This window comes from Ranitomeya imitator, chromosome 7 (assembly GCF_032444005.1).
Source record: "Ranitomeya imitator isolate aRanImi1 chromosome 7, aRanImi1.pri, whole genome shotgun sequence".
NCBI classification, from domain to species: Eukaryota; Metazoa; Chordata; class Amphibia; order Anura; family Dendrobatidae; genus Ranitomeya; species Ranitomeya imitator.
Window position 1 is genome coordinate 1,392,199 of NC_091288.1, and position 12,643 is coordinate 1,404,841.

The window sequence follows — 12,643 nt, forward strand, 5'->3', positions numbered from 1 at the left end:
GGGGGCCCACTCATGCTGTCATAGATACAGCTGGGAGAGCAGAACAGGAGATAACATGCTCTCTCCCCCCACAAAGTCATGCTGGCTGCATTCTCTTAACCCCTATGTGCCAGCTCTGACACAAGCATCTTCTCACTCAGTCAGTGCAGCCAGGCAGGCACACATAGGGGTTAACAGAAGGCAGCCAGTGTGACATTGTGGGCGGAGAGAGCATGTTCTCTGCTCTCCCCCCTGGGTGGCTGCAGACAGTGCTGAAGTTTATCAGGCAGATTCCGGAGGAGCTCCGTCCTACCAGTGCCTGAGTGAGTGTTATGGTATCCAGCAGTGGTTGCAGCTGTGGCTCAGTCTGCTGCTGTCTTTCTCCGCTGCCTAAAAATGTGGGTGATGTCTGAAGGAGCAGCTGGTGGGGTGCAGCCTGCAACCGCCCAGCTCTCCCAGAATACATGCATGCTGCACCAAACCTGCACCAGTGGGGTAGGAAGAAGCTTAACCCCTTCCCATCTGTATGAAGGTTATTGCTGAACCTTAAAGATAACAATCCGACCCGCATAAATGGGGTTAACCAGATGCCAGGAGGAAGGGGAGCTGCTGCCATGTGGGCTGTAGGTTGGGGCCCGTGGCCCCAGGCTGGTGACTGGAGGGACTCTGCCCAGTGCTGGCATGTGGGTGATTTCTGCTCCGGAGTCTCAGCTTCTCTCCTCCAGGTCACACTGTGCAGTCACAGCAACATTGGTTGTGTCTGTCCAGGTCCCAGCAGCTGCCACTGCTCCCACCACGGACATGGCATCACTTAACCCTTCCCCTGCAGCCACCGGCAACAAATCCACATTATTCCTTGATTAAATCAGGTTCCAACCCAATAGAGGAGCAGACATTTCCTGCTGCCATTAGGGTCTGGGAGGGGGTGACATTGGCTGCCCTGCTACTCTCTAGTGGGGGGTGACAAGTGTAACATGGGGTAACGATGACAGAGAAATGCACAGGATAATAGTGAGAGCGACAGAGGGCAGTGTATGGTATGGAGCAGTCAGGGGGTGGGCTGCAGGATCCCCCCATACTGTACATGACTGCTCGGGACAGTGAGGCGTTTAATGAGCTTCTAATGACAGGGCACTAATTGGGTCATTAGGGTTTGTGGAAAGGATTCAGCATCAGGTCCCTCATTAATGCCCGAGCCGCCTGTTACTTTGTAGCACAGATCTGTTAGGGCCGCAAAACCAAACAACGTTGTTTATGTAGAAAAGTCTTTGTTTCATAGAAAAACTCAAAACAGAAAAGCACCTCTACTGTATATATACACTGCACAGCACCTTTCCTCCTGTATATATACACTGCACAGCACCTCTCCTGTATATATACACTGCACAGAGCCTTTCCTCCTGTATATATACATTGCACAGCACCTCTCCTGTATATATACACTGCACAGCACCTTTCCTCCTGTATGTATACACTGCACAGAGCCTTTCCTCCTGTATATATACATTGCACAGCACCTCTCCTGTATATATACACTGCACAGCACCTTTCCTCCTGTATATATACACTGCAGAATCTACAATAGCTGTCACTCATGTAAGAAGTGAAATCTGGCATTGTACTATACATTTCTCTGCCGTATCTGTGCATCATAAATCGGGGTATGTGTTAAAGGGGGGGGCCCACTGAGACTCTTTCGCCCGGGGCCCTCGAAAACCTGGAGCCGGCCCTGCCAGTGGGCACACGGGCGGCACACATGTGCCGCACGTGTGCCACACTGATGTACCACAGAAACGCACTGGCACACGGACACGGATAATTCCGGTACGGATTCCTCCGGTACCGGAATTATCTGGACGTGTGAGACTGGCCTAAAACAGAGGGGGAGAGCTGGATTGAGTGAGGAGATAAATTAACCCTTGCAGGCGCAGGTCACGGGCTGAGAAGTGTGCACATGACTCTGAGGTACAATCACATAGGTCATCGTGAAAACAATTATGAAAGTAAAGGACCCCTCACATGAAAGTCAAACATCACACAGGACAGCTCAGCCACCTGGAAGGACCCCGCACACGTTCAGTCAGGCATCACACAGGACAGCTCAGACACCTGGAAGGACCCCGCACACGTACAGTCAGGCATCACACAGGACAGCTCAGCCATCTGGAAGGACCCCGCACACGTACAGTCAGGCATCACACAGGGCAGCTCAGACACCTGGAAGGACCCCGCACACGTACAGTCAGGCATCACACAGGACAGCTCAGCCACCTGGAAGGACCCCGCACATGTACAGTCAGGCATCACACAGGACAGCTCAGCCACGTGGAAGGACCCCGCACACGTACAGTCAGGCATCACACAGGACAGCTCAGCCACCTGGAAGGACCCCGCACACGTACAGTCAGGCATCACACAGGACAGCTCAGCCACCTGGAAGGACCCCGCACACATACAGTCAGGCATCACACAAGACAGCTCAGCCACCTGGAAGGACCCCACACACGTACAGTCAGGCATCACACAGGACAGCTCAGTCACCTGGAAGGACCCCGCACACGTACAGTCAGGCATCACACAGGACAGCTCAGCCACCTGGAAGGACCCCGCACACGTACAGTCAGGCATCACACAGGACAGCTCAGCCACCTGAAAGGACCCCGCACACGTACAGTCAGGCATTCCAAGGGCAGCTCAGTCACCTGGAAGGACCCCGCACACGTACAGTCAGGTATCACACAGGACAGCTCAGCCACCTGGAAGGACCCCGCACATGTACAGTCAGGCATTCCAAGGGCAGCTCAGCCACCTGGAAGGACCCCGCACACGTACAGTCGGGCATCACACAGGACAGCTCAGCCACCTGGAAGGACCCCGCACACGTACAGTCAGGCATTACACAGGACAGCTCAGCCATCTGGAAGGACCCCGCACACGTACAGTCAGGCATAAAACAGGACAGCTCAGCCATCTGGAAGGACCCTGCACACGTACAGTCAGGCATCACACAGGACAGCTCAGACACCTGGAAGGACCCCGCACACGTACAGTCAGGCATCACACAGGACAGCTCAGTCACCTGGAAGGACCCCGCACACGTACAGTCAGGCATCACACAGGACAGCTCAGCCACCTGGAAGGACCCCGCACACGTACAGTCAGGCATCACACAGGACAGCTCAGTCACCTGGAAGGACCCCGCACACGTACAGTCAGGCATCACACAGGACCGCTCAGCCACCTAGAAGGACCCCGCACACGTACAGTCAGGCATCACACAGGACAGCTCAGCCACCTGGAAGGACCCCGCACACGTACAGTCAGGCATCACACAGGACAGCTCAGCCACCTGGAAGGACCCCGCACACGTACAGTCAGGCATCACACAGGACAGCTCAGCCACCTGGAAGGACCCCGCGCACGTACAGTCAGGCATCACACAGGACAGCTCAGCCACCTGGAAGGACTCCGCACACGTACAGTCAGGCATCACACAGGACAGCTCAGCCACCTGGAAGGACCCCGCACACGTACAGTCAGGCATCACACAGGACAGCTCAGCCACCTGGAAGGACCCCGCACACATACAGTCAGGCATCACACAAGACAGCTCAGCCACCTGGAAGGACCCCGCACACGTACAGTCAGGCATCACACAGGACAGCTCAGTCACCTGGAAGGATCCCGCACACGTACAGTCAGGCATCACACAGGACAGCTCAGCCATCTGGAAGGACCCCGCACACGTACAGTCAGGCATCACACTGGACAGCTCAGCCACCTGAAAGGACCCCGCACACGTACAGTCAGGCATTCCAAGGGCAGCTCAGTCACCTGGAAGGACCCCGCACACGTACAGTCAGGCATCACACAGGACAGCTCAGCCACCTGGAAGGACCCCGCACACGTACAGTCAGGCATTCCAAGGGCAGCTCAGCCACCTGGAAGCACCCCGCACACGTACAGTCAGGCATCACACAGGACAGCTCAGCCACCTGGAAGGACCCCGCACACGTACAGTCAGGCATTACACAGGACAGCTCAGCCATCTGGAAGGACCCCGCACACGTACAGTCAGGCATCACACAGGACAGCTCAGTCACCTGGAAGGACCCCGCACACGTGTAGTCAGGCACTACACAGGACAGCTCAGCCACCAGGAAGGACCCCGCACACGTACAGTCAGGCATTACACAGGGCAGCTCAGTCACCTGGAAGGACCCCGCACACGTACAGTCAGGCATCACACAGGACAGCTCAGTCACCTGGAAGGACCCCGCACACGTACAGTCAGGCATCGCACAGGGCAGCTCAGTCACCTGGAAGGACCCACGTACAGTCAGGCATCACACAGGACAGCTCAGTCACCTGGAAGGACCCCGCACACGTACAGTCAGGCATTACACAGGACAGCTCAGTCACCTGGAAGAACCCCACACACGTACAGTCAGGCATTCCACAGGGCAGCTTAGTCACCTGGAAGGACCCCGCACACGTACAGTCAGGCATTACACAGGGCAGCTCAGTCACCTGGAAGGACCCCGCACACGTACAGTCAGGCATCACCCAGGACAGCTCAGTCACCTGGAAGGACCCCGCACATGTACAGTCAGGCATCACACAGGACAGCTCAGCCACCTGGAAGGACCCCGCACACGTACAGTCAGGCATCACACAGGACAGCTCAGCCACCTGGAAGGACCCCGCACACGTACAGTCAGGCATCACACAGGACAGCTCAGCCACCTGGAAGGACCCCGCACACGTACAGTCAGGCATCACACAGGGCAGCTCAGTCACCTGGAAGGACCCCGCACACGTACAGTCAGGCATCACACAGGACAGCTCAGTCACCTGGAAGGACCCCGCACACGTACAGTCAGGCATCACACAGGACAGCTCAGCCACCTGGAAGGACCCCGCACACGTACAGTCAGGCATCACACAGGACAGCTCAGCCACCTGGAAGGACCCCGCCCACGTACAGTCAGGCATCACACAGGGCAGCTCAGTCACCTGGAAGGACCCCGCACACGTACAGTCAGGCATCATACAGGGCAGCTCAGCCACCTGGAAGGACCCCGCACACGTACAGTCAGGCATCACACAGGGCAGCTCAGTCACCTGGAAGGACCCCGCACACGTACAGTCAGGCATCACACAGGACAGCTCAGCCACCTGGAAGGACCCCGCACATGTACAGTCAGGCATCACACAGGACAGCTCAGCCACGTGGAAGGACCCCGCACACGTACAGTCAGGCATCACACAGGACAGCTCAGCCACCTGGAAGGACCCCGCACACGTACAGTCAGGCATCACACAGGACAGCTCAGCCACCTGGAAGGACCCCGCACACATACAGTCAGGCATCACACAAGACAGCTCAGCCACCTGGAAGGACCCCACACACGTACAGTCAGGCATCACACAGGACAGCTCAGTCACCTGGAAGGACCCCGCACACGTACAGTCAGGCATCACACAGGACAGCTCAGCCACCTGGAAGGACCCCGCACACGTACAGTCAGGCATCACACAGGACAGCTCAGCCACCTGAAAGGACCCCGCACACGTACAGTCAGGCATTCCAAGGGCAGCTCAGTCACCTGGAAGGACCCCGCACACGTACAGTCAGGTATCACACAGGACAGCTCAGCCACCTGGAAGGACCCCGCACATGTACAGTCAGGCATTCCAAGGGCAGCTCAGCCACCTGGAAGGACCCCGCACACGTACAGTCGGGCATCACACAGGACAGCTCAGCCACCTGGAAGGACCCCGCACATGTACAGTCAGGCATTACACAGGACAGCTCAGCCATCTGGAAGGACCCCGCACACGTACAGTCAGGCATAAAACAGGACAGCTCAGCCATCTGGAAGGACCCCGCACACGTACAGTCAGGCATCACACAGGACAGCTCAGACACCTGGAAGGACCCCGCACACGTACAGTCAGGCATCACACAGGACAGCTCAGTCACCTGGAAGGACCCCGCACACGTACAGTCAGGCATCACACAGGACAGCTCAGCCACCTGGAAGGACCCCGCACACGTACAGTCAGGCATCACACAGGACAGCTCAGTCACCTGGAAGGACCCCGCACACGTACAGTCAGGCATCACACAGGACCGCTCAGCCACCTAGAAGGACCCCGCACACGTACAGTCAGGCATCACACAGGACAGCTCAGCCACCTGGAAGGACCGCGCACACGTACAGTCAGGCATCACACAGGACAGCTCAGCCACCTGGAAGGACCCCGCACACGTACAGTCAGGCATCACACAGGACAGCTCAGCCACCTGGAAGGACCCCGCGCACGTACAGTCAGGCATCACACAGGACAGCTCAGCCACCTGGAAGGACTCCGCACACGTACAGTCAGGCATCACACAGGACAGCTCAGCCACCTGGAAGGACCCCGCACACGTACAGTCAGGCATCACACAGGACAGCTCAGCCACCTGGAAGGACCCCGCACACGTACAGTCAGGCATCACACAAGACAGCTCAGCCACCTGGAAGGACCCCGCACACGTACAGTCAGGCATCACACAGGACAGCTCAGTCACCTGGAAGGATCCCGCACACGTACAGTCAGGCATCACACAGGACAGCTCAGCCACCTGGAAGGACCCCGCACACGTACAGTCAGGCATCACACAGGACAGCTCAGCCACCTGAAAGGACCCCGCACACGTACAGTCAGGCATTCCAAGGGCAGCTCAGTCACCTGGAAGGACCCCGCACACGTACAGTCAGGCATCACACAGGACAGCTCAGCCACCTGGAAGGACCCCGCACACGTACAGTCAGGCATTCCAAGGGCAGCTCAGCCACCTGGAAGCACCCCGCACACGTACAGTCAGGCATCACACAGGACAGCTCAGCCACCTGGAAGGACCCCGCACACGTACAGTCAGGCATTACACAGGACAGCTCAGCCATCTGGAAGGACCCCGCACACGTACAGTCAGGCATCACACAGGACAGCTCAGTCACCTGGAAGGACCCCGCACACGTGTAGTCAGGCACTACACAGGACAGCTCAGCCACCAGGAAGGACCCCGCACACGTACAGTCAGGCATTACACAGGACAGGTCAGCCACCTGGAAGGACCCCGCACACGTACAGTCAGGCATTACACAGGGCAGCTCAGTCACCTGGAAGGACCCCGCACACGTACAGTCAGGCATCACACAGGACAGCTCAGTCACCTGGAAGGACCCCGCACACGTACAGTCAGGCATCGCACAGGGCAGCTCAGTCACCTGGAAGGACCCACGTACAGTCAGGCATCACACAGGACAGCTCAGTCACCTGGAAGGACCCCGCACACGTACAGTCAGGCATTACACAGGACAGCTCAGTCACCTGGAAGAACCCCGCACACGTACAGTCAGGCATTCCACAGGGCAGCTTAGTCACCTGGAAGGACCCCGCACACGTACAGTCAGGCATTACACAGGGCAGCTCAGTCACCTGGAAGGACCCCGCACACGTACAGTCAGGCATCACCCAGGACAGCTCAGTCACCTGGAAGGACCCCGCACACGTACAGTCAGGCATCACACAGGACAGCTCAGCCACCTGGAAGGACCCCGCACACGTACAGTCAGGCATCACACAGGACAGCTCAGCCACCTGGAAGGACCCCGCACACGTACAGTCAGGCATCACACAGGACAGCTCAGCCACCTGGAAGGACCCCGCACACGTACAGTCAGGCATCACACAGGGCAGCTCAGTCACCTGGAAGGACCCCGCACACGTACAGTCAGGCATCACACAGGACAGCTCAGTCACCTGGAAGGACCCCGCACACATACAGTCAGGCATCACACAGGACAGCTCAGCCACCTGGAAGGACCCCGCACACGTACAGTCAGGCATCACACAGGACAGCTCAGCCACCTGGAAGGACCCCGCCCACGTACAGTCAGGCATCACACAGGACAGCTCAGTCACCTGGAAGGACCCCGCACACGTACAGTCAGGCATCACACAGGGCAGCTCAGCCACCTGGAAGGACCCCGCACACGTACAGTCAGGCATCACACAGGGCAGCTCAGTCACCTGGAAGGACCCCGCACACGTACAGTCAGGCATCACACAGGACAGCTCAGCCACCTGGAAGGACCCCGCACACGTACAGTCAGGCATCACACAGGATAGCTCAGCCACCTGGAAGGACCCCGCACACGTACAGTCAGGCATCACACAGGACAGCTCAGACACCTGGAAGGACCCCGCACACGTACAGTCAGGCATCACACAGGACAGCTCAGCCACCTGGAAGGACCCCGCACACGTACAGTCAGGCATCACACAGGACAGCTCAGCCACCTGGAAGGACCCCGCACACGTACAGTCAGGCATCACACAGCACAGCTCAGCCATCTGGAAGGACCCCGCACACGTACAGTCAGGCATCACACAGGGCAGCTCAGCCATCTGGAAGGACCCCGCACACGTACAGTCAGGCATCACACAGGGCAGCTCAGCCACCTGGAAGGACCCCGCACACGTACAGTCAGGCATCACACAGGGCAGCTCAGCCATCTGGAAGGACCCCGCACACGTACAGTCAGGCATCACACAGGGCAGCTCAGCCATCTGGAAGGACCCCGCACACGTACAGTCAGGCATCACACAGGGCAGCTCAGACACACGTACAGTCAGGCATCACACAGGACAGCTCAGACACCTGGAAGGACCCCGCACACGTACAGTCAGGCATCACACAGGACAGCTCAGCCACCTGGAAGGACCCCGCACACGTACAGTCAGGCATCACACAGGACAGCTCAGCCACCTGGAAGGACCCCGCACACGAACAGTCAGGCATCACACAGGACAGCTCAGCCACCTGGAAGGACCCCGCACACGTACAGTCAGGCATCACACAGGACAGCTCAGCCACCTGGAAGGACCCCGCACACGTACAGTCAGGCATCACACAGGACAGCTCAGCCACCTGGAAGGACCCCGCACACGTACAGTCAGGCATCACACAGGACAGCTCAGCCACCTGGAAGGACCCCGCACACGTACAGTCAGGCATCACACAGGACAGCTCAGCCACCTGGAAGGACCCCGCACACGTACAGTCAGGCATCACACAGGACAGCTCAGCCACCTGGAAGGACCCCGCACACGTACAGTCAGGCATCACACAGGACAGCTCAGCCACCTGGAAGGACCCCGCACACGTACAGTCAGGCATCACACAGGACAGCTCAGCCACCTGGAAGGACCCCGCACACGTACAGTCAGGCATCACACAGGGCAGCTCAGCCACCTGGAAGGACCCCGCACACGTACAGTCAGGCATCACACAGGGCAGCTCAGCCACCTGGAAGGACCCCGCACACGTACAGTCAGGCATCACACAGGGCAGCTCAGCCACCTGGAAGGACCCCGCACACGTACAGTCAGGCATCACACAGGGCAGCTCAGCCACCTGGAAGGACCCCGCACACGTACAGTCAGGCATCACACAGGGCAGCTCAGCCACCTGGAAGGACCCCGCACACGTACAGTCAGGCATCACACAGGGCAGCTCAGCCACCTGGAAGGACCCCGCACACGTACAGTCAGGCATCACACAGGGCAGCTCAGCCACCTGGAAGGACCCCGCACACGTACAGTCAGGCATCACACAGGGCAGCTCAGCCACCTGGAAGGACCCCGCACACGTACAGTCAGGCATCACACAGGGCAGCTCAGCCACCTGGAAGGACCCCGCACACGTACAGTCAGGCATCACACAGGGCAGCTCAGCCACCTGGAAGGACCCCGCACACGTACAGTCAGGCATCACACAGGGCAGCTCAGCCACCTGGAAGGACCCCGCACACGTACAGTCAGGCATCACACAGGGCAGCTCAGTCACCTGGAAGGACCCCGCACACGTACAGTCAGGCATCACACAGGGCAGCTCAGTCACCTGGAAGGACCCCGCACACGTACAGTCAGGCATCACACAGGGCAGCTCAGCCACCTGGAAGGACCCCGCACACGTACAGTCAGGCATCACACAGGACAGCTCAGCCACCTGGAAGGACCCCGCACACGTACAGTCAGGCATCACACAGGACAGCTCAGCCACCTGGAAGGACCCCGCACACGTACAGTCAGGCATCACACAGGACAGCTCAGCCACCTGGAAGGACCCCGCACACGTACAGTCAGGCATCACACAGGACAGCTCAGCCACCTGGAAGGACCCCGCCCACGTACAGTCAGGCATCACGCAGGACAGCTCAGTCACCTGGAAGGACCCCGCACACGTACAGTCAGGCATCACACAGGGCAGCTCAGCCACCTGGAAGGACCCCGCACACGTACAGTCAGGCATCACACAGGGCAGCTCAGTCACCTGGAAGGACCCCGCACACGTACAGTCAGGCATCACACAGGACAGCTCAGCCACCTAGAAGGACCCCGCACACGTACAGTCAGGCATCACACAGGATAGCTCAGCCACCTGGAAGGACCCCGCACACGTACAGTCAGGCATCACACAGGACAGCTCAGCCACCTGGAAGGACCCCGCACACGTACAGTCAGGCATCACACAGGACAGCTCAGCCACCTGGAAGGACCCCGCACACGTACAGTCAGGCATCACACAGGACAGCTCAGCCACCTGGAAGGACCCCGCACACGTACAGTCAGGCATCACACAGCGCAGCTCAGCCACCTGGAAGGACCCCGCACACGTACAGTCAGGCATCACACAGGGCAGCTCAGCCACCTGGAAGGACCCCGCACACGTACAGTCAGGCATCACACAGGGCAGCTCAGCCACCTGGAAGGACCCCGCACACGTACAGTCAGGCATCACACAGGGCAGCTCAGCCACCTGGAAGGACCCCGCACACGTACAGTCAGGCATCACACAGGGCAGCTCAGCCACCTGGAAGGACCCCGCACACGTACAGTCAGGCATCACACAGGACAGCTCAGCCACCTGGAAGGACCCCGCACACGTACAGTCAGGCATCACACAGGACAGCTCAGCCACCTGGAAGGACCCCGCACACGTACAGTCAGGCATCACACAGGACAGCTCAGCCACCTGGAAGGACCCCGCACACGTACAGTCAGGCATCACACAGGACAGCTCAGCCACCTGGAAGGACCCCGCACACGTACAGTCAGGCATCACACAGGACAGCTCAGCCACCTGGAAGGACCCCGCACACGTACAGTCAGGCATCACACAGGACAGCTCAGCCACCTGGAAGGACCCCGCACACGTACAGTCAGGCATCACACAGGACAGCTCAGCCACCTGGAAGGACCCCGCACACGTACAGTCAGGCATCACACAGGACAGCTCAGCCACCTGGAAGGACCCCGCACACGTACAGTCAGGCATCACACAGGACAGCTCAGCCACCTGGAAGGACCCCGCACACGTACAGTCAGGCATCACACAGGACAGCTCAGCCACCTGGAAGGACCCCGCACACGTACAGTCAGGCATCACACAGGACAGCTCAGCCACCTGGAAGGACCCCGCACACGTACAGTCAGGCATCACACAGGACAGCTCAGCCACCTGGAAGGACCCCGCACACGTACAGTCAGGCATCACACAGGACAGCTCAGCCACCTGGAAGGACCCCGCACACGTACAGTCAGGCATCACACAGGACAGCTCAGCCACCTGGAAGGACCCCGCACACGTACAGTCAGGCATCACACAGGACAGCTCAGCCACCTGGAAGGACCCCGCACACGTACAGTCAGGCATCACACAGGACAGCTCAGCCACCTGGAAGGACCCCGCACACGTACAGTCAGGCATCACACAGGACAGCTCAGCCACCTGGAAGGACCCCGCACACGTACAGTCAGGCATCACACAGGGCAGCTCAGCCACCTGGAAGGACCCCGCACACGTACAGTCAGGCATCACACAGGGCAGCTCAGCCACCTGGAAGGACCCCGCACACGTACAGTCAGGCATCACACAGGGCAGCTCAGCCACCTGGAAGGACCCCGCACACGTACAGTCAGGCATCACACAGGGCAGCTCAGCCACCTGGAAGGACCCCGCACACGTACAGTCAGGCATCACACAGGGCAGCTCAGCCACCTGGAAGGACCCCGCACACGTACAGTCAGGCATCACACAGGGCAGCTCAGCCACCTGGAAGGACCCCGCACACGTACAGTCAGGCATCACACAGGGCAGCTCAGCCACCTGGAAGGACCCCGCACACGTACAGTCAGGCATCACACAGGGCAGCTCAGCCACCTGGAAGGACCCCGCACACGTACAGTCAGGCATCACACAGGGCAGCTCAGCCACCTGGAAGGACCCCGCACACGTACAGTCAGGCATCACACAGGGCAGCTCAGCCACCTGGAAGGACCCCGCACACGTACAGTCAGGCATCACACAGGGCAGCTCAGCCACCTGGAAGGACCCCGCACACGTACAGTCAGGCATCACACAGGGCAGCTCAGCCACCTGGAAGGACCCCGCACACGTACAGTCAGGCATCACACAGGGCAGCTCAGCCACCTGGAAGGACCCCGCACACGTACAGTCAGGCATCACACAGGGCAGCTCAGCCACCTGGAAGGACCCCGCACACGTACAGTCAGGCATCACACAGGGCAGCTCAGCCACCTGGAA